This window comes from Thalassophryne amazonica, chromosome 20 (genome assembly GCF_902500255.1).
Source record: "Thalassophryne amazonica chromosome 20, fThaAma1.1, whole genome shotgun sequence".
Taxonomy (NCBI): Eukaryota; Metazoa; Chordata; class Actinopteri; order Batrachoidiformes; family Batrachoididae; genus Thalassophryne; species Thalassophryne amazonica.
The window spans coordinates 13,012,130-13,035,775 of NC_047122.1; the positions used below are offsets into that span (position 1 = coordinate 13,012,130).

General features: G+C 41.0%; 1 protein-coding gene across 1 annotated transcript in view; it reads right to left on the reverse strand.

The window, feature by feature from the left end:
• Positions 1 to 13,018: 13,018 nt before the first annotated feature.
• epb41a (erythrocyte membrane protein band 4.1a) overlaps positions 13,019 to 23,646 on the reverse strand; it is a 349,346-nt gene continuing 338,718 nt past the window's right edge. Inside the window, exon 20 of the mRNA XM_034160644.1 lies at positions 13,019 to 13,183. The gene's annotated coding sequence lies outside the window, so the exon portion shown is untranslated. The remainder of the gene's footprint in view (positions 13,184 to 23,646) is intronic.

Genomic DNA, 23,646 nt, shown 5'->3' on the forward strand with positions numbered 1-23,646 from the left:
CCATTTTCTTCCACGCGTCTGTTTTTTTTGTCCATTTTAAAGCATTGGAGATCATTGTAGATGAACAGCCTATAATTTTTTGCACCTGCGTATAGGTTTTCCCTCTCCAATCAACTTTTTAATCAAACTACGCTGTTCTTCTGAACAATGTCTTGAACGTCCCATTTTCCTCAGGCTTTCAAAGAGAAAAACATGTTCAACAGGTGCTGGCTTCATCCTTAAATAGGGGACACCTGATTCACACCTGTTTGTTCCACAAAATTGATGAACTCACTGACCGAATGCCACACTACTATTATTGTGAACACCCCCTTTTCTACTTTTTTTTTTTTACTAATAGCCCAATTTCATAGCCTTAAGAGTGTGCATATCATGAATGCTTGGTCTTGCTGGATTTGTGAGAATCTACTGGTACCTTGTATCCCATGTAACAATAAGAAATACAGTATACTCAAAATCTGGATTAATCTTTTTAGTCACATAGCACTACTATTATTCTGAACACTACTGTATCTTACTCAAACATGTTCCCATTGTGCTCATATTTGAAAGTGAGGTGCACACTGGCACTCACTATCACCGGACAAAATTTGATCTGGATCTGATTGTGTTTTTTCTGGCCATTTGAATTTAATATTAAAAAGCCCATTTGGTGTACATTTTGCATTATATCTCAAACAAAAGTGCCTTAATCACTCTCATTTTTCTGTTATGGATTTACAACCCCAATTCCAATGAAGTTGGGATGTTGTGTAAAATGTAAATAAAAACAGAATGCAATGATTTGTAAATCCTCTTCGACCTATATTCAATTGAATACACCACAAAGACATTTCAAAACACATTTTCAACACATTTCAAAAAAGCTGGGATAGTGGCAACAAAAGACTGGGAAAGTTGAATACTCAAACAACACCTGTTTGGAACATTCCACAGGTGAACAGGTTAATTGGAAACAGGTGAGTGTCATGATTGGGAGCATCCCCAAAAGGCTCAGCCGTTCACAAGCAAAGATGGGGTGAGGATCACCACTTTGTGAACAACTGTGTGAAAAAATAGTCCAACAGTTTAAGAACAATGTTTCTCAATGTTCAGTTGCAAGGAATATAGGGATTCCATCATCTACAGTCCATAATACACTCAACAAAAATATAAACGCAACACTTTTGGTTTTGCTCTCATTTTGTATGAGATGAACTCAAAGATCTAAAACTTTTTCCACATATACAATATCACCATTTCTCTCAAATATTGTTCACAAACCAGTCTGAATCTGTGATAGTGAGCACTTCTCCTTTGTTGAGATAATCCATCCCACCTCACAGGTGTGCCATATCAAGATGCTGATTAGACACCATGATTAGTGCACAGGTGTGCCTTAGACTGTCCACAATAAAAGGCCACTCCGAAAGGTGCAGTTTTATCACACAGCACAATGCCACAGATGTCGCAAGATTTGAGGGAGCGTGCAATTGGCATGCTGACAGCAGGAATGTCAACCAGAACTGTTGCTCGTGTATTGAATGTTCATTTCTCTACCATAAGCCGTCTCCAAAGGCGTTTCAGAGAATTTGGCAGTACATCCAACCAGCCTCACAACCGCAGACCACGTGTAACTACACCAGCCCAGGACCTCCACATCCAGCATGTTCACCTCCAAGATCATCTGAGACCATCCACTCGGACAGCTACTGGAACAATCGGTTTGCATAACCAAAGAATTTCTGCACAAACTGTCAGAAACTGTCTCAGGGAAGCTCATCTGCATGCTCGCCGTCCTCATCGGGGTCTCGACCTGACTCCAGTTCGTTGTTGTAACCGATTTGAGTGGGCAAATGCTCACATTTGCTGTCGTTTGGCACGTTGGAGAGGTGTTCTCTTCACGGATGATGCGAAGGAGATGTGTTGCACTGCATGAGGCAAATGGTGGTCACATCAGATACTGACTGGTATCCCCCCCAATAAAACAAAACTGCACCTTTCAGAGTGGCCTTTTATTGTGGGCAGTCTAAGGCACACCTGTGCACTAATCATGGTGTCTAATCAGCATCTTGATATGGCACACCTGTGAGGTGGGATGGATTATCTCAGCAAAGAAGTGCTCAATATGACAGATTTAGACTGGTTTGTGCACAGTATTTGAGGGAAATGGTGATATTGTGTATGTGGAAAAAGTTTTAGATCATTGAGTTAATCTCATACAAAATGGGAGCAAAACCAAAAGTGTTGCGTTTATATTTTTGTTGAGTATATAATCAGAAGATTCAGAGAATCTGGAGAACTTTCTACACGTAAGCAGCAAGGCCGAAATCTGTGACCTTCAATCCCTCAGGTGGCACTACATTAAAACCAACATCATTGTCTCCACTCAGATTTCAGGGGAATCCTGCACAACCCTGGCCTCTGCTCTAGTTTCACCCATGCCAGGAAGTGTTCAACATTTGACATTTTCTGTTTCACTGTGGACTCAAAATTTGGTACTTCCTGTTTCAGTGTAAACTTGCCACTGTATTTCCATGAGATTCCATGAGATCTCATATGTCAATCCAAGAAGTGTCGATCCAGGAAATGTTTGACATTTTCTGCCTGTTTCACTGTGGACTCAACATTTGGCACTTCCTGTTTGGGACTCCCTGTACCATGAGTGAGCTTAGAGGTGCCGTGCGTTGCTTCGCTTGTATAACAAAGTGACTCCCTCCATGCCCACTCCCAAGGATGACCCAAACACAGGGTCTGGAGTCGCCTCAAAAATGACACATTTAATACTCAAATTAGGTAATGAGCGTGTGAATGACGTAGTGGGTACTGACTTTCTGATTGGCTGAGAATTTACATACTACCAGAAATATCCTGCAAATAAAATTCTCACGGATAGGCTGGCAGCAGAGGGTGCTGGACTTACTTGGCCACTTCCAGAAGTGTTGTTCCTGTCCGATGATATAAAAGGAAAAGTGTGTCATCATCCCCTCACAAGTTGTCTCATGTGTTGTGCATGTTCTGTGGCTTGCATGACTATTTGGCAAGGAACTTTGTCGCCCAAATTTTTTCAAGTTGTTCAAAAATCACGTGACACGAGAACAGCCCTACAACTTGTGTCACTCGACATTTCGCAAAATCCCTGGCGGATGCCAGTCACAAGCTGTCACAGCCCAGTGAGATGTTACCCTTATGTGCATGCCCCACATCTTCTTTGTTTTTAGTGGGAGTGTTACAGCGCCACATACAGACCTGGCATATATAAACTACAGCATTTTCAGTGGGTTCATGTGTACGCAAATATTTCTGGTGGTGTCACATTTATAGAACACTTTTTGAAAACAAAGAAAAAGATTGTATCTGTTTCCGTGTGGACAACGCATTAGTTTGTAATTTTAAATATGTAAAGCTGAAGGGCAGTGGATTAGTGCTTAGCACTGTTGCCTCACAGCAAGAAGATCATGGGATGACTAGGCTTTTCTGTGTGAAGTTTGCATGTTCTCCCCATGTTTGCATGGGTTCCATCCAGGTGCGGCAACTTCCTCCTGCATCCAAGGACATGCAAGTTAGGTCAGTTAATGACTGAATTGTCCGTAGGTGTACGTGTTTGTGCAGATGTGTTTGTCTATTTGTGGCCCTGCGGCAGACCGGTGGCTTGTCCTGTGTGTACCCCACCTTGCACCCAATGACTGCTCATATAGGCCCCAGCTTCAACCCCCCCCCCCCCCCCCCCCCGCCCCTTGAATGGAGTTAACAAATATGACGAATGAATGAATGTAAAGCTGAAGCTGAAGGTAATGGCTTCCATTGGTATTTGAAAAAGCCAAAATGCTAGAACTCCCCACCGTGCCTGCCTTCTATCACCATCATGCTGTAAATTCCTGGGGAAAGCCCTGCAAATATATGGCTTTGTTCAAAAGGTTAATTGAAAAAAAAAATCTTGTCGAAAAGAAGCATGCTAGTTTGTCCACAGCTGTGCCTGCTGCACGTGATGAAATTGGTGATGGTGATACTACGTACATGGTTCCTCACACAGCTGGTGTAATTTTGCACACAGAAATGTCAGTGTTGGCTGTGGTACCACACCACCAGTTTGGATATGCCCAATCCCCAGGTAAAAAAAGGGGGAGTGTTCTCCACCCTGCTACTCTATTCCTGTTGATATCATATGAGAACATCATGATTGTATTGAGGTCCTGCAGGAGTTTTGTACTCCTCACCCTGATTTGACACACTCTGATTGAGCATGCTAATATGGAATTGCTTGTTGATGGTTCTGAGTCCAGGATCCTGCCACTGGTCAACCACAGGTGAGCTTTGCTGCAGTGGGCCACCATTAAACCCTTACTGCAGGTGAACATCCGTCACTCCTCTATGTCCAAGCAACTGAACTGTGGACCCTGACCTCTTACTGTGTCTTTGGTGTTGTGCCTGATTTTGATGCCCTCTGTTGACAGAGACTTACGTACTTATGTTCAGTGAAACACACATGGCTAACCACCAGCTGCCACAACAAGCAGCAGAAAATGAAAAGAATAAGGGTCCTATCTCACTGGGTGCGACCATTGGAGAGCAGCAGGAGATGCAAATTAGTGACCAAGCACGTGGATGAGCGACCGTATCACACGTGGCCACTCACAGCTGAAGACGAATGACACCTTTGCACACAAAGTGTTCAACTGTTATTATCCAGTTGAATAGACCATGAAAATTCCCTCAACTACCCAGAAAGGTCAAGGAAAAATAAATAAATAAATAAATAAAATAATGACACATTTTTAAAAATTATAATAAGGCCTACAGTTCACCCACTGACTTGCACAATGATGTTCTTCCTGGATATATAACCCCCCATTTATATAGTCCATTTTTTTCTCAGCTCTGAGGACCAGCCTCTTCTCTGTGATGCAGTGATTTCCAACCTTTGGGGGTATGCATCCTTTGATTTGATTTATTCAGTAATACTTTTTAAAGTCGCTTTTGCTGTTCCCTTGTTTTTTTCCCTTGGGGTCTCTGCAGCAGATTTGAGGTGGATCCTCCTCCGTCCTCCTGCTTTTTTTTGGTCTGAATGACAGATGTCACATTTCCACTGCATTTACCAGAAAGATTTTCCCAGTTTAAAGACATATGAACACCGTGGGAGCTGGATTTGGACAGAGTGCCGTTTACTGAAAACATGTCTTATTTCCTAACTCACAATGAGCAGATCAATTAACTCCCATGCACATCCTGAGAGAGAGAGAGAGAGAGAAATACTTCAAATCAATCCCCCAAATCACACAGCAAGATACCAAAAGTCTTCAGTTCTGGAATAACTGCAGTGGGTCCATTGTAGCAAAACTACAACATAAACGACACTGAACCTGAATCATGTTTCACAACAAATTAATCATTTTTTAAAATTCTTCCTTCACTGAAGGAAGAATAGCGAGATTTATTCAGATATCCAAACATTATATAAAATACAGAAAAGACCAACTTTGACAGTGAAGAGGACAAAACGAAAAACTCATTAAGTAAAGAAGACCATTCAAACTGAAGTCAAGAAAATGTACAGACATTTTTAAAGTCCGTTCTCCATCAAGCAAGAGTTTTATGTATTTCACAAACTCTGAAATCTTACATTTTTTTGTTTTCCCAACAAGTAATTCATGGAAACATGCCTGTCACAATGTTTCTAACATTACAATAAGTGAGTCTGGTTTGTTCTGCTAGTAAGCTTCAATTACTGTGAAGTCATTCTGAAAGAAAAATACATTACCAAAATATATAATTATTTTTACAAAGTTTTTACAGTGTCTAGTGCCCATGTGTCTGCTGTGCTCTACCAACAGATATCAAATATAGGTCAAAAACAGCTTTCTAATTTCTAAATGCCGTGATTTTCATTTGTTGCAAATATTTTGTTGACACATTCAGGAGCATTTGATAATTTTAGTCAAACCAACAGAAAACAGCACCTATGCTCTTAAGACAGTGGGTCTCAGGGGAGTGAACATCATGGTCCAAATGAATGAAGTCATTTGGAGGTAACTAGCTGAACACTGGGGTTTATAGGGACGTTGAATGAAAGCCAGCTCCAAATTACCGTTACAGTCCAGGGCCTAAGGTACACCACTGTGGTGCGACCAAATCAGTCCACAAAATGTTAGCGTGCTATTTCACAAGATGTAATACTACAGAAGTTTACTTTTACTGTAACTTTACATTTGAACTTGGTTTAAGGAGTGACGATAAAGACAGCTGCAGAAGTAGATTCTGCAGTGAAGCCCACTTCACACTTTCATGGCCATGCATCCATGGAGGTCAGGGTTTGAAATCTTGCCAAACGTTAGAGGTTGTGGCATGGTGTCTGTAATTAACTGGGATAATCCATCATGTTCCAAAATGTAAGTAGGATATAGGGCCCCAAGGCACACTGATGATGACGCTTACCCCTAGAATCTGTAGTGTGGCTCCCACTAGAGGGGATGCCAGTCTGACACAGGTTACATCACCAGGCTAGACCAGTACTCATTTACAACTGGGTGTACTGGGACAATGCAAATGAAAACAGGGAACTGTGGAGATCTGAGGCAGCTGGTAACATCTGGAAGACTCCAGACGAGCACTACTACAGACTGTTCCTACTACAGACTGTTCCTGTTCCTAAGACTGTACTGCACTGGAAAATCTGGTGTGTTGAGGACTCGGAGGAACACTCACCAGTTCTTTGCTCTTCACTGGTTGGATGTTTTTGAGCCATCTGGTTGTTGTGATTGCTGGACTCTAGAGATATATAGTTGCCTATCTGCAACATTTCTGTCTTTACATGTTTGACATTTCCTAATTATGCTTTATTTTGTTATTGGCAGTTGGCCAGAGCAGATGGTCACCCCGCTGCATCTTCTTCTTCCTATCATCAAAAAACTCAATAGGTAGTTTTTCCTGACCACTGCTGATAATGTGTTTGCTCAGGAGGGTAGGGGAGGTTACCTTACCCTTGTGAAATACCTTGGGGTGACTTATGTTGTGATTTGGCACTATGCAAATAAACTGAAGTGTCATGCTCAAGGACACAACTATCATGAGCAGGAATCAAACCCAGGTCTCCATAGGGGTAGCCCAGCTCCTTAACCGCTGATCTATCTGCTCTTTTCTGTAAATTCCAGAAAGGTAAAGCGTTATGTTTTGCGAGTACTCTAGTGTTACTTGGTAGTTGTTTCTGCACATACTGCATAGTTTTTGCCCCGTACATTACGTCATCACAGCATGTACATGATCACATTTGTGGGCAACAATGATCTTAATATGGCAGTATGTCGTGGTTATCGAGTGACACATTCCAGAATGTATATCCACGTGAGTGAGACCGGGCTTCATCCTATGCTGTCTTTTCCATTTTCAGTTGCATAACAACCAATCAAATATGTTTAAATTAAAAAAATTAAGACCATTTTTATGTTCCCTCTGCCTGGCTCATACACACGGTCCATTTGTCATAACAGCAGAAATAGGAAAACAAATGTGGCAGAACAATGCAGGTTAGAAAAAAAGTTTTTTTTTTTTTTTTTTTTTTTTACAAATTCATGACGCTACATACACCTGATACAACAGGCTATCTAAAACATAAATGCAAAAAAGGCAGAGATAGAAACTTCAACTCGAGGAAACAAACCCTTTTTCTAATGACACGAGCACTACACAAAATTTAACACAATCAAATATGTGAACAGGTATGTGTGGTTCATTCATAACATCTATAGATTAAAAGAAAAAGTAAAATAAAAAATCAACAATTTTTACAGTAACAATAACCGTCTGGGGTCCAAGGACATTTTCTTGATTTTACATCACCTTCAGTCATTTCTATTTTAAGGTAAGTGCATATAAGGTACGCTCATGTGGTGCCCATCAAAATGTTCAGCGCTGTCTAGAACACTGTGTGTGACTGACCTCTAGTGGGCCATGAGTATAGTTGTAAAATATTACATTTTATATTCGTAAGTCCATTCGGCTGCTCCCTTGTTTGCACTCAAAGCAAATCAAAGGTGGATCTGCATGTTGAATTGGCACAAGTTTTACACCAGATGCCCTTCCTGACACAACTCCACATTACGAGTTAATACATCTTAATTTAAAAGTGTTTCCCAAACTGTTTAAATTCTGTTGTAACATGCTGTTGGAAGGGTAAGCAGACTGACTGGTTTTGGATATTTGGTGCATTTACTCTCATGCAATGTGAGTCTATGTAATGAATGATCCGTCTGTCATCGTCATCGTTATGTGCATGGACCCTATGTCAATGTTTTTTCCAGGCACTATAGTCTCACTGAGTGTGGACATAGAGATTCCATATGTAGCACCATCTTTTGTCTGGATGATTACTAGATGATGCATTGGTATTATCCTATACCCATGCATATTTTCGAACAGTCTGAATAGCTTTGAAGTGTAGGTGGCATGTGATGCCATGTTTTAATGAATACGAGGTCTCTTAGATAATAAACTGACCCTTTTATTTTTTTTTTTAACTATATGGATTTGAATGACATGCGATTACACCAATCATGCTTGAACCCTTGTGCGCATGCGTGAGTTTTTTCACGCGTGTCGGTGACGTCATTTCCCTGTGGGCAGGCCTTGAGTGAGATGTGGTCCCGCCCTCTCGGCTGAATTCCTTTGTTTCACACGCTGCTCGAGACGGCGCGCGTTGCTTTATCAAAATTTTTTCTGGACCTGTGAGGAATATCCGAGTGGACACTATTCGAGAAATTAAGCTGGTTTTCTGTGAAAAGTTTAACGGCTGATGAGAGATTATGGGGTGTTTCTGTCGGTGTAAGGACTTCCCACGGAGCGGGACGTCCTGCAGCGCTTCCAGGCACTGTCGTCGGCCTGTTTCGAGCTTAAAACATCCTAATTTAAGGCTTAATTCACCCAGGACATCGTGAGAGAACAGAGAAGATTCAGAAGAGGCCGGCATGAGGAATTTATGCGGACATTCCACTGTTTAAGGACATTTTTTTAATGAAAGACGTACGCGCAAATTTGCCGAGTCGTTTCCGTGACGACTCGGCAAATCTGTGTGCACCGCGACAGGAAAAACACCTCCGTGTTGAAAACCATTTGTAGAATTCAGGCGGCTTTTAATGGCTTTCAACAAGTGAGTAACTGAGAAATTGTTTAACAGCTTGGGCATGTTCCAACTTGCCCATTAAGATTTCCAACGGAGGTGTTTTTCCTGTCGCGACCCCCTGCGGTCGGGTCCGGCCCGACATGCGACTCTGCCCGCACGTTCTTTCATTACAAAATGACCGTTAACAATGGAATGTCCGAATAAACTCCTCATGCCGACTTCTTCTGAAAGTTCTCTGTTCTCTGACGACTTACTGCGTCAACAGAGCCTGAAATGTGGAAGTTTTCAACTTGAAACGGTGAGACGCTGCCGCCTCGAAGCGCAGATCGCCGTCAGGCGCCATGGGCCGTCCTTAAAGCGACACTACCAGACCAAAATCTCGCATCAGCCGTTAAAATTTTTACCGAAAACCAGCTGAATTTATTGAATGGTGTCCACTCAGTTGTGCCTTACAGTTTTGAAAAATTTTTTATCAAACAAAGCAACAGTCTCTGAGCCATTCCTAAACAATGAAAAAAATCGACGAGCGGGTGGACGACTCCTCACTCAAAGACTGCCCACAGGCGAATGACGTAACCGACAGGCGTGAAAAAACTCTCGCATGCGCACGAGGGTTCAAGCATGTCTGATGTAATCACACGTGATTCAAATCCATATGGTTTTTGAAAAAATAATAAGGTCGGATACTTTTCTAATAGACCTCGTATTTAAGACTAAGATTAAACAACAGTTTGAAATTTATCCTTTCCTGGTGTGCAGTTCTTGAAGAGATAAATATTCTGATCTTGAACTGCGCGCCATTAAAAACCAGGAGCTTTCCGGCGAGTGCCGACATTGGACAAGAAGGAGGAAGTGGTGTCAGCTCCAGAACCATTATCTTAATAGTCCCATTAATTTATGGATTTTTACAGGCTACTGACAGCCCCGTTTCCACCGAGTGTTTCGGGTCGAAGCTGCACAGTGTTTTTGGTGTCAGAACAGTTCATTTTTGCCGGCAGAACATCAGGTGGAACACTTATATTGACGAGCGTGTATGCACGGCGTCCGCGGCATCTCCACTCGACACGGAGACAAAGCTGAGTATTTTCAGATTATTTTATTAGTTTCTGGATCATGGGACAATGTCGTCACGTGCAGACTGAGATGTTATGAGCACGAGGCGCTGTGAGTCTTTCAACTAACAGCGCAAAGAGGCTCATTACCAACAGAGACTTGATCCATCAGCAGCAATAACAGAATATGTCTGGCGCTGCTCACACCAAACTCCCAAGTGACAAATGGACTTTTCTTCAACCAATAAAGAAAAAATTTAATTATTTTCAGATGTACTTTTGTAAAGGTGGATAAGTTTAAAGATGATCTCACTGAAACGGAGAGGTAAGACTATATTATTTACCGGGTACTTCTTGTGTGAATGGTTTTAATATTTAATAATAACATGTTACGCTATTAACATACAGTACACTAAGTGTTTTCAAGAAGGAAACAATATTTATTTTAAAAATAGCTGATATTTTCATTCCCTCGTGACATTTTTCAGATTTGAAATTTGTTTCTAAGGGAAAAAAAGAACAAATAAAAAAAAATCCACGCTTTCTCAGCACTTTTTTTCTGATGTCACAGACTGTAAAACTATGTTTTTTAATCAATTGATTACGACCAAAGAGCTGGCAAAAAAAAAAAAAAAAAAATTTTTATAATCACCATTCTGTGTTCTGAACTCTACCAATATCATCACTGTTGTCAGACTGAAGGTTTTCCTCCAAAGTTTACTGTCTTCTAATTAAGGCTCAAAACCATAACGCTGTGTCCCCCACAGCAGCTTCAGAAACACCTTCAGATTGGACTTTAAAAAAAAAAAAAACATCCACACTACAAAAAACAAACCAAAAAAAAAAAAAACATCCGAAAACAGCTCGACCTTCACTGTGTTTACAATTGATTTGAGCTTGAATCAGCAGGTGGCGTTCTGGTGATGGCGTAGCAACAATATGGCCGTGGCTGAGGGCTGAACAGGGCTGAAATAGAGCGCAGGCTTCAGACAGCTGTAGTTTATCCTTCACCTGTGAACTTATCAACTTTTATTGTTCAGGATTTTTTTCATCACTTTTAGTGATTATTTGTGCACATTTTTTGGTGCCACCTACACTTTAAGATTGTCAAAGGCTATTTAGAATCCAACTGTATCCATAGCCACCCATGATTATGTGTGTAGTAGATATGACACTAAGGGTTTATACAACTGATGCAAACTGATGTGCTCCGTGTCTATGGACTTCAGAGGGTTAAATCATAAATTAACAGAGAAAAAAGTATTTAAAAGTATTTAATGTACAAGAACAGCTGAGTGCTAGAATTTGAAACATAGTATATACACTCCAAAATAAAATCGCCCAACACTGTGTGGAATACAGTTGGCCTTGGGTTAATGAAAACCATATAGTAAGTCACTTCAGCTGCTCTCTTGTTTTCACTCAGGGTTGCCACAGCAGACCCGAGGAGGATCTGCATATTGATTTGACACAAGTTTTACGCTGATTGCTCTTCGTAGCACAACTCCACAATTACATGGACAAATGTGGCAGGATTTGAACCGGGAACCTTCTGCACTGAACCCAAGTGAACTAACCAGGTGACCACGGCCTCTGCCTGGTGACTGAAAACCATTTAAGATGGTAAAACCTGCTTATGAAACTGTAGGAAAAAACAGTAATGCCAAAGTCCTTGAAAATGTTCTTAAACACTCCAGACAAATTAGAGGAATAAGAATAAATCCTATAATTACTGTACACTTCACATATACTCAACAAAAATATAAACGCAACACTTTTGATTTTGCTCCCATTTTGTATGAGATGAACTCAAAGATCTAAAACTTTTTCCACATACACTATCACCATTTCCCTCAAATATTGTTCACAAACCAGTCTAAATCTGTGATAGTGAGCACTTCTCCTTTGCTGAGATAATCCATCCCACCTCACAGGTGTGCCATATCAAGATGCTGATTAGACACCATGATTAGTGCACAGGTGTGCCTTAGACTGTCCACAATAAAAGGCCACTCTGAAAGGTGCAGTTTTATCACACAGCACAATGCCACAGATGTCGCAAGATTTGAGGGAGCGTGCAATTGGCATGCTGACAGCAGGAATGTCAACCAGAGCTGTTGCTCGTGTATTGAATGTTCATGTCTCTACCATAAGCCGTCTCCAAAGGCGTTTCAGAGAATTTGGCAGTACATCCAACCAGCCTCACAACTGCAGACCACGTGTAACCACACCAGCCCAGGACCTCCACATCCAGCATGTTCACCTCCAAGATCGTCTGAGACCAGCCACTCGGACAGCTGCTGAAACAATCGGTTTGCATAACCAAAGAATTTCTGCACAAACTGTCAGAAACCATCTCAGGGAAGCTCATCTGCATGCTCGTCGTCCTCATCGGGGTCTCGACCTGACTCCAGTTCGTTGTCGTAACCGACTTGAGTGGGCAAATGCTCACATTCGCTGGAGTTTGGCGCGTTGAAGAGGTGTTCTCTTCACGGATGATGCAAAGGAGATGTGTTGCACTGCATGAGGCAAATGGTGGTCACACCAGATACTGACTGGTATCCCCCCCAAATAAAACAAAACTGCACCTTTCAGAGTGGCCTTTTATTGTGGGCAGTCTAAGGCACACCTGTGCACTAATCATGGTGTCTAATCAGCATCCTGATACGGCACACCTGTGAGGTGGGATGGATTATCTCAGCAAAGGAGAAGTGCTCACTATCACAGATTTCGACTGGTTTGTGAACAATATTTGAAGGAAATGGTGATATTGTGTATGTGGAAAAAGTTTTAGATCTTTGAGTTCATCTCATACAAAATGGGAGCAAAACCAAAAGTGTTGCGTTTATATTTTTGTTGAGTGTAAATATGTTTTGTGAGTAATCTTTTGGCAGTAAATGGAGCAAGAGGCAGAGTGTGAGAAATACAGTTGGTTGTGTTGTTTCCTTTGCCTTTATTCCAGAGTTCAAAGTGCAGCGTCGGCTCACGGCGATTGGGGCTCCGAGGTAAAGTTGTGCAACGAAAACACAAGCAGAGGTGGCTGACAGCACCAAGGCGGTTCCAGACATAAAGAGAGAGGGAGAGGGAGAGAGAGAGAGAGAGAGAAAAACCATCACACATATAGCAGGACAAGGAATTTTAAACGTCAAAACCAATCAAAGTAAAAGTGAAAAAAGGTAAAATACCACCTTCCAGAAGAAAAAATAAAAGGATTATTAACCGAGTGAGTGGTCTGTATGGAGAAATATCAGACCGAGGTGTAAGTACAGACTAAGCGTTAGCGAGGTGTAAGTACTGAACGAAAAACACCTCAGTCTGATATTCCCGTACAGACAGAGCAAGCGAGGTTAAGGATTTGTTCATTATATGGCTATTATATGTATATATAAACACGCAAACTTACAGTATCGCCAGAATATGCTGCTGATGGAGTTGGGCTTGTTCGCTTTCTTCATCTCCATGAAGAACTTGCTAACAGATGGCCCGGTCATTAGCAGATAACCTTTCAATCTGTGTGTTTTTTCCAATACTGTTTAGATATTTATGGAGTATGTTCATGTCCAACTTGGTTTTTTTTTGAGCTTCCTGGTTTGTAACGAAAATAGTCACGATAACCGGTTCGGATATGGGAAAATATCTGACCGTTAATCAGCCAATCAGAGTGCGCGTACCGTCACAGCCATACAATAATAATTTTTAGCCCACAGGAATAAGTAATACGTAAGTAATAACTAAATGTTAAATACCAAATCTAAAATAAAATACAAAACAACTTACTAAAAAAGAAAAAAAAAAAATCAAATAAGGAATTCTTTAAAATCTAGATTGTGAAACCAGAAAGCGCAGTCGCAGGGTGTAAGACCCGTCTGTGCCTGACATGTTTGACAGAGAGTGATTTTAAATGTGATAGAATAGAATAGAATAGAATAATTCTTTATTGTCCACCGATGTGGAAAATTGTCTTTAGCTCACCAGCACAAAAAAGACAAAAAACAGTCATAAAACATTCATACAAACACGAATAAAACAAAAATAAGATACATAAAATACATGGAAGTAAAAGAAGAAATAGAATAAGACCTAGTAAGATAAATAAAACGTACAGTAAGATCTAATAAAATCAAATAAAACAGAAGTAAAGCAGTTCAGGTTTAATTTGTGGAGTGGTCACTTTTTTGAGTTCATTATGGTGACGGCATTTGGTATAAAAGATTTTTTGAAAGAACCTTTGGCCAGAGGAGCTCTGTAGCGCCTCCTAGACTTCAAGAGCTCAAACTGACAGGACAGAGGATGAGAGCTGTCTGCCAGGACTCTCTCAGCTTTCCTCCTCATCCTGTCAGTGTAAATGTGGGCCAGAGTCTTCTGGGGTTTTCCCACAATTTTCCCCGCCATTTTTACAATTCTATTTAATTTGTCCTTACATTTACAACTCAAGTGACCAAACCAAACACAAAGATGAAATGTTAAAATCCTCTCAATATGTGCAGAATACACAAGCTCTAAAATCTGCGGATTAACACCAAGACAACTCAATCTTCTGAGAAGACTGAGTTGCTGTGAACATTTCTTAAAGATAAAATCAGTGTTTTCAAAGAAGCTCAAGTGACTATCAAGAACTGTACCAAGATATTTAAAAGTTTCAACCGTTTCAACAAGCTGGTCATCGAGTGAAACTGGCTGCACGGTCAGTTCTTGCTTTGTGTGAAAAACAAGCTCCTTTGTCTTAGACACATTGATTTCCAGCTGGCTGTCGAGACACCAAGCTTCAAGAGCCTTAGTGTGAGCGAGATAGGAGGCTTCACCAGAGGAGTCACACTTTTGTAGCAGGCCGACTAGGGCCATGTCATCCGTGTATTTAATCAGTTTAAAGTTTGTGTCATTAACTGCAAATTCGTTTGTAAAAAGAGAGAAGAGCAGAGGTGAAAGAACGCTACCCTGTGGGCAGCCAGTGCTTATGATGAGCTCTCCTGACAGAATGTTGTTAGCACAAACTCTTTGAGGGCGACAAGACAGAAAGTCTCTGATCCAGAGCATCAGGCCCTTTTCAACATTTAAATCAGCCAGCCTTTTCAGAAGAATGTGTAATTTCATAGAATTAAAAGCTGCACTGAAGTCTGCAAACAAAACCCGAGCATATGCTTTAGCAAGTGAAAGCTGCTTTGAGATCATGTCCAGCAAGATCAATCCGGCATCATCAGTACCTCTGTCCCTCTTATAGGCAAACTGCAGAGGGTCTAGTTCACTGACCACTGTGGTGGTCAGGACGTCAACTAAACCTCTCTCCATAGTTTTACATAATATGGAGGTTATGGCAATGGGCCGAAAATCTTCAGGTTTGCTTGCCCCTGGCTTTTTTGGTATAGGCCTTATTATGGAGAATTTCCAACATTTGGGCACTCCTGTGACAAGAAGGGACTTAAACAATCTGGAAAAGACTCCTTTTAATTGAGGAGCACAGTCTTTGAGTAGACGGGCTTTCAGGCCATCTGGGCCAGTGGCCTTGTTTGGCTTCAGTTTAGAAAGACTTTTAGCCACGTCATCCTCAGTGACGGCTGTGGGGGCTCCTGCTGGAAGATTTTTACAGATCTCATCACATTCCTGTTTATCATCCACTTTATCAAATCTACAGAAGAAACAGTTTGACTCATCAACAAAACATTGATTAATGGTTGTAAGAGCATCACATTTCTTACTGGATTTGCCCATCAGTGTATTTAGACCTTCCCAGGCTTGTTTTATATTGCCACTGAAAAATTTACTTTCTACTTTATTCTTGTACTCAATTTTTGCCTTAAATATATTCCCTCTCAGCTGTCTCCTTTTTTCCTGCATTAATTGCACATTACCAGAGCAGAAGGCTGCCTTTTTTTCATTAAGATTTTCAGACAGATTTTCAATTGTTTGGACACCCAGGGTTTGTTATTTGGGAATATTTTCACAGTTTTAGTCTCTGACACGTTATCCTCACAGAACTTAATATAAGATGTGATGGTGTCAGTGAGTTCGTCTCCATCCAGACAGGATTCAAAGAAAATGTCCCAGTTTGTTTCATCAAAACAGTCTCTGAGTTGCTCTTTGCTTTCCTCGGACCACACCTGTACCTGCTTATTAACTGTTTTAATTCTTTTGACCACAGCTTTGTATTTAGGCAAAAGATGAATCACATTGTGGTCAGATTTTCCAAGGATGTTGCCATAGGAACGGTCAAGTGTGCGATGCAGACGTGTAGGACAGTCTACATATTGCTGTAGAGTGGGCAGGTGGTCAGACAGACTGCATAACACTAACACTATATACCCTGGATCCCAACCGCCACTGGTATTCACATTGCCATGAAAACTGCCATCTACTGAATGTAATTCAAGTCGCTACTGCCATCTACTGGATGGCAGTGTTCATTGCCACACATCCGCTAAAAGTGCTGAATCACTTAAACAGAATTTTCAGTTTTCACATTGCCTTTTTTTTTTACAAATGACAAAATGAAAAAAAAAAAACACGACATATTTACAAATACAGATTTGTAAAAAACCAACACATTACAGTAACTTGTGTGTTGTTGTTTTGTTTTTGTTTTTTTACATATACCGACCAACCACTGATGACAAGAAACTAATTTTCCCATAATGCTTTTCAGCATGTGTGTCTGTAAAATGCTAAAACCTTCAAAATTAGTGCATTACTTTAAAACTAAAACATATAGCTGATATTTTCACTTTGTAAAACTACAGCGGTGACGTTCATTTCAATAACTTGTCCAGAATTTGTTTAAAATTTTAAACCTAACTAAAACTGTCGTGCTGTATGGTATGAAAATAAATGATCTTTTTCCCACCCCCTCTTGCTTTCTCTCTGGTAGCTAGCTCTCCTCTGCTGTCAGAGGATTGATCTCTACCTCTCATAGCTGTCTGCCTGCTATAAAACACGTAACAGGCAGGCACTAAAATGTATGATTTCAGGCTTTACAAATGTGTTTAACTGTTAAACTTTATTCACTATGTTTGTAAAAATAGGTATGTTAGCGGTCTAAAAGTTATCGGAACTAAATTTAGCAGAAGTTAATTGATCCTCTGATGGTTTTCAAAGTTAGCTGGAAAGCTAATCAGCTAACAAAAAAGTTAGCTTTGCTAATTAGCAGTTAGCGGATTAGCGGAACTGTGCCCACCACTGGGTATAACACCTGTAAATAATCAGTTTCATTGCCAGTTTTCTTCAGATAAGTCAGGGGATGGATACATGAACATTTCCAAGTCACTGAAGTGGAGCAGAGAAGGATTTTCTTTCACCAATGCATCAAATCTATGCTTGCATCTCAGCTGTACCTTTTGGCAAATTGTAGAGGAACTTTCAAACCCCCGTCACACATAGCAGGAATCACGCAGAATGGCATCAGAATTATGATGCGTGCACACCTGAAAAAGTTGGATTTCAGTTCCAAAACATTGTGACAGCCATCTGTGGAAGTCCACACAGTTGGTCAAAATTGGCTGTTCGCTCCGGGTGTGATTCACATGTTCAGAACCTATCTGACGGCAGTCCATGTGTAATTTGACTGCAATTTACATATTCTGATGGCAGCAAAATGGGATCCAAAATGATTTGAGCGCATATGAGGAAACCTCAAGATGAGTCTGGCATGGCAAAGCCTGCCGGTATGACCTGCACGTGCCATGTATAATAATGTCCTCCACCCCCAGAGTGCAAAGGAACTGTTGAAATGTATGTGGCACGCTTCATCATGATAATTATGAATTATTATCATGTACAGTGAATGTGAACAGCGGCTACCAAACTGAAAGCTCTGTGTGCTACGTTCTGACAGGGCTGACCACGCCTCTTTTCCTCCTGACTGCGTCAGATTATGGCAGTATTTGCCGTGTCGGGCATGGTTCCTCCACATTCTTGCTACGTGTGACAGGGGGCTTCAGGTATTCTTTTTTTTTTTTGGTAACATATCTTTATTGTTATTTAAACCTTCATCAATGCCACATATGAATGATTTTCCCATTTATGTCCCACCACCACCACCACCACCACCAACTTCAGAACAAATCCCACAGCCCAGTCTTGCCTTACAAATATAGTGGTATTAAAAAAAAACATAGATACAGATATAAATACAGACAACCAAGGCTAGATATACTAGGTCCCACATAATCAAAGAATGGAGTGCATATATCATAAAATATACCAATTTACCTTTAGGCCAGTATGTCAGGTATTCCATCGGTAAAAGATTTAATATAATCTTATACCAGTCTGAGAGTGCTGGCGGCTTATTTGAGATTCATTTCAACAATATGCTTTTGCATGCAGCGTATGTTAACATATACAGCAATTTTCTTGTGTAAGTCCCTTTGATTTGTGGGTGTGGCATTCCTAGAAGAGGATATACCAGATCCAAAACCACGTCTTTGCGGAAAACTAGATTTATGGCCCTTTCGCACATAGTACGACTAAGTACAAATCAGGGTGAATCATGGCGGAACACTGAAAACATTGAGCCAATGGACAGGTGTGAATGATGCCACTGTGACAATTTCGTACATGCGGGAGCACAGTGCAGTAACAGCCCATTGCAATAGTGATACAGTAGTGTTCAGAATAATAGTAGTGCTATGTGACTAAAAAGATTAATCCAGGTTTTGAGTATATTTCTTATTGTTACATGGGAAACAAGGTACCAGTAGATTCAGTAGATTCTCACAAATCCAACAAGACCAAGCATTCATGATATGCACACTCTTAAGGCTATGAAATTAGGCTATTAGTAAAAAAGTAGAAAAGGGGTGTTCACAATAATAGTAGCATCTGCTGTTGACGCTACAAACTCAAAACTATTATGTTGAAACTGATTTTTTAGCAATCCTGTGAATCACTAAACTAGTATTAATTGTATAACCAGTTTATCATGATTTCTTCACATCTGCGAGGCATTAATTTTGTTGGTTTGGAACCAAGATTTTGCTCGTTTACTAGTATGCTTGGGGTCAATGTCTTGTTGAAACACCCATTTCAAGGGCATGTCGTCTTCAGCATAAGGCAACATGACCTCTTCAAGTATTTTGACATATCCAAACTGATCCATGATACCTGGTATGTGATATATAGGCCCAACACCATAGTAGGAGAAACATGCCCATATCATGATGCTTGCACCACCATGCTTCACTGTCTTCACTGTGAACTATGACTTGAATTCAGAGTTTGGGGGTCATCTCACAAACTGTCTGCAGCCCTTGGACCCAAAAAGAACAATTTTACTCTCATCAGTCCACAAAATATTCCTCCATTTCTCTTTAGGCCAGACTGGTGGTTGGCTCTCATTGCGGTATTGTATCACTGTATTTGTATCCTGTTCCAGAGCACAGCAGTGTTTTGCTGTATCTGTTAGCTGTTTAATCTGCGCCGTTAGACTGATCTAGATAACGATTTGTTTCACAGTGTAATCTTCACGTGCCTTAACTAAAGCACTCCCCCTGCTGAATCACCTCTAAATTATTTACACATTATTCACTTTGTGTGTTTTTAGGAATCCTCTAGCTTAGCGCAGCTACTAGCTCTTAGCCGATTTAGCATGGCGGCTTCTCCTGTCTCTCCTGCACTTTTCTGCTCTGGGTGTGAAATGTTTAGTTATTCCTCGGCCTCCTTTAGCAGTAATGGTACTTGTAATAAGTGTAGCTTATTCGTAGCTTTGGAGGCCAGGCTGGACGAATTGGAGACTTGGCTCCGCAACATGGAAAATTCTACAGCTAGCCAGGCCCCTGTAGTCAGTGCGGACCAAGGTAGCTTAGCCGCCGTTAGTTCCCTTCCAGCAGATCCCGAGCAGCTGGGAAAGCAGGCCGACTGGGTGACTGTGAGGAGGAAGCGTAGCGCTAAACAGAAGCCCCGTGTACACCGCCAACCCGTTCACATTTCTAACCGTTTTTTCCCCACTCGGCGACACACCCACCGAGGATCAAACTCTGGTTATTGGCGACTCTGTTTTGAGAAATGTGACGTTAGTGACACCAGCAACCATAGTCAATTGTCTTCCGGGGGCCAGAGCAGGCGACATTGAAGGAAATTTGAAACTGCTGGCTAAGGCTAAGCGTAAATTTGGTAAGATTGTAATTCACGTCGGCAGTAATGACACCCGGTTACGCCAATCGGAGGTCACTAAAATTAACATTGAATCGGTGTGTAACTTTGCAAAAACAATGTCGGACTCTGTAGTTTTCTCTGGGCCCCTCCCCAATCGGACCGGGAGTGACATGTTTAGCCGCATGTTCTCCTTGAATTGCTGGCTGTCTGAGTGGTGTCCAAAAAATGAGGTGGGCTTCATAGATAATTGGCAAAGCTTCTGGGGAAAACCTGGTCTTGTTAGGAGAGACGGCATCCATCCCACTTTGGATGGAGCAGCTCTCATTTCTAGAAATCTGGCCAATTTTCTTAAATCCTCCAAACCGTGACTATCCAGGGTTGGGACCAGGAAGCAGAGTTGTAGTCTTACACACCTCTCTGCAGCTTCTCTCCCCCTGCCATCCCCTCATTACCCTATCCCCATTGAGAAGGTGCCTGCTCCCAGACCACCAATAACCAGTAAAAATCTATTTAAGCATAAAATTCAAAAAGAAAAATAATATAGCACCTTCAACTGCACCACAGACTAAAACAGTTAAATGTGGTCTATTAAACATTAGGTCTCTCTCTTCTAAGTCCCTGTTAGTAAATGATATAATAATTGATCAACATATTGATTTATTCTGCCTTACAGAAACCTGGTTACAGCAGGATGAATATGTTAGTTTAAATGAGTCAACACCCCCGAGTCACACTAACTGCCAGAATGCTCGTAGCACGGGCCGAGGCGGAGGATTAGCAGCAATCTTCCATTCCAGCTTATTAATTAATCAAAAACCCAGACAGAGCTTTAATTCATTTGAAAGCTTGACTCTTAGTCTTGTCCATCCAAATTAGAAGTCCCAAAAACCAGTTTTATTTGTTGTTATCTATCGTCCACCTGGTCGTTACTGTGAGTTTCTCCTGTGAATTTTCAGACCTTTTGTCTGACTTAGTGCTTAGCTCAGATAAGATAATTATAGTGGGTGATTTTAACATCCACACAGATGCTGAGAATGACAGCCTCAACACTGCATTTAATCTATTATTAGACTCAATTGGCTTTGCTCAAAATGTAAATGAGTCCACCCACCACTTTAATCATACCTTAGATCTTGTTCTGACTTATGGTATGGAAATTGAAGACTTAACAGTATTCCCTGAAAACTCCCTTCTGTCTGATCATTTCTTAATAACATTTACATTTACTCTGATGGACTACCCAGCAGTGGGGAATAAGTTTCAATTACACTAGAAGTCTTTCAGAAAGCGCTGTAACTAGGTTAAGGATATGAATCCTTCTTTATGTTCTCTAATGCCATATACCAACACAGTGCAGAGTAGCTACCTAAACTCTGTAAGTGAGATAGAGTATCTCGTCAATAGTTTTACATCCTCACTGAAGACAACTTTGGATGCTGTAGCTCCTCTGAAAAAGAGAGCTTTAAATCAGAAGTGCCTGACTCCGTGGTATAACTCACAAACTCGCAGCTTAAAGCAGATAACTGTAAGTTGGAGAGGAAATGGCGTCTCACTAATTTAGAAGATCTTCACTTAGCCTGGAAAAAGAGTCTGTTGCGCTATAAAAAAGCCCTCCGTAAAGCTAGGACATCTTACTACTCATCACTAATTGAAGAAAATAAGAAGAACCACAGGTTTCTTTTCAGCACTGTAGCCAGGCTGACAAAGAGTCAGAGCTCTATTGAGCTGAGTATTCCTTTAACTTTAACTAGTAATGACTTCATGACTTTCTTTGCTAATAAAATTTTAACTATTAGAGAAAAAATTACTCATAACCATGTAAATGGGAAATCTTCACAGACTAAGGTTAATTATGGAGTTCCACAAGGTTCTGTGCTAGGACCAATTTTATTCACTTTATACATGTTTCCCCTTAGGCAGTATTATTAGACGGCATTGCTTAAATTTTCATTTAAGCAATGCCCAGCTTTATCTATCCATGAAGCCAGAGGACACACACCAATTAGCTAAACTGCAGGATTGTCTTACAGACATAAAGACATGGATGACCTCTAATTTCCTGCTTTTAAACTCAGATAAAACTGAAGTTATTTTACTTGGCCCCACAAATCTTAGAAACATGGTGTCTAACCAGATCCTTACTCTGGATGGCATTACCCTGACCTCTAGTAATACTGTGAGAAATCTTGGAGTCATTTTTGATCAGGAGATGTCATTCAATGCGCATATTAAACAAATATGTAGGACTGCTTTTTTGCATTTGCACAATATCTCTAAAATTAGAAAGGTATTGTCTCAGAGTGATGCTGAAAAACTAATTCATGCATTTATTTCCTCTAGGCTGGACTATTGTAATTCATTCTTATCAGATTGTCCTAAAAGTTCCCTGAAAAGCCTTCAGTTAATTCAAAATGCTGCAGCTACTGTACTGACGGGGACTAGAAGGAGAGAGCATATTTCACCCATATCGGCCTCTCTTGATTGGCTTCCTGTTAATTCTAGAATAGAATTTAAAATTCTTCTTCTTACTTATAAGGTTTTGAATAATCAGGTCCCATCTTAGCTTAGGGACCTCATAGTACCATATCACCCCAATAGAGCGCTTCGCTCTCAGACTGCAGGCTTACTTGTAGTTCCTAGGGTTTTTAAGAGAAGAATGGGATGGCAGAGCCTTCAGCTTTCAGGCTCCTCTCCTGTGGAACCAGCTCCCAATTTGGATCAGGGAGACAGACACCCTCTCTACTTTTAAGATTAGGCTTAAAACTTTCCTTTTTGCTAAAGCTTATAGTTAGGGCTGGATCAGGTGACCCTGAACCATCCCTTAGTTATGCTGCTATAGACTTAGACTGCTGGGGGGTTCCCATGATGCACTGAGTGTTTTTCTCTTTTTGCTCTGTATGCACCACTCTGCATTTAATCACTAGTGACTGATCTCTGCTCCCCTCCACAGCATGTCTTTTTCCTGGTTCTCTCCCTCAGCCCCAACCAGTCCCAGCAGAAGACTGCCCCTCCCTGAGCCTGGTTCTGCTGGAGGTTTCTTCCTGTTAAAAGGGAGTTTTTCCTTCCCACTGTTGCCAACCCCTTAACGCCTGAATTTATATAGCTGTATATAAAAAAATGTTTTGTGTGTGTTTTTGCCTTTAAGTAGATGGTAAATAATGTTGAGATTATTAATTTCACTTTTGCACAAAAACTAGATAGTAATACTGGGTATTCTGGTAATGACTTTATGTTATAATGTTATAATAATAGTGATGGTATGCTGCAAATTTGCGACAACGGGCATACAGGTCAATTTGGTAAGTTGCATATTTGAGTCAGAGTGTTGTGTGGGCCGCCCGAAGAGGAGGTACTGCTGGCCAACACCAGAGGGCGCCCTGCCTGAAGGCGGGCTTCAGGCACCAGAGGGCACAGTCGCCG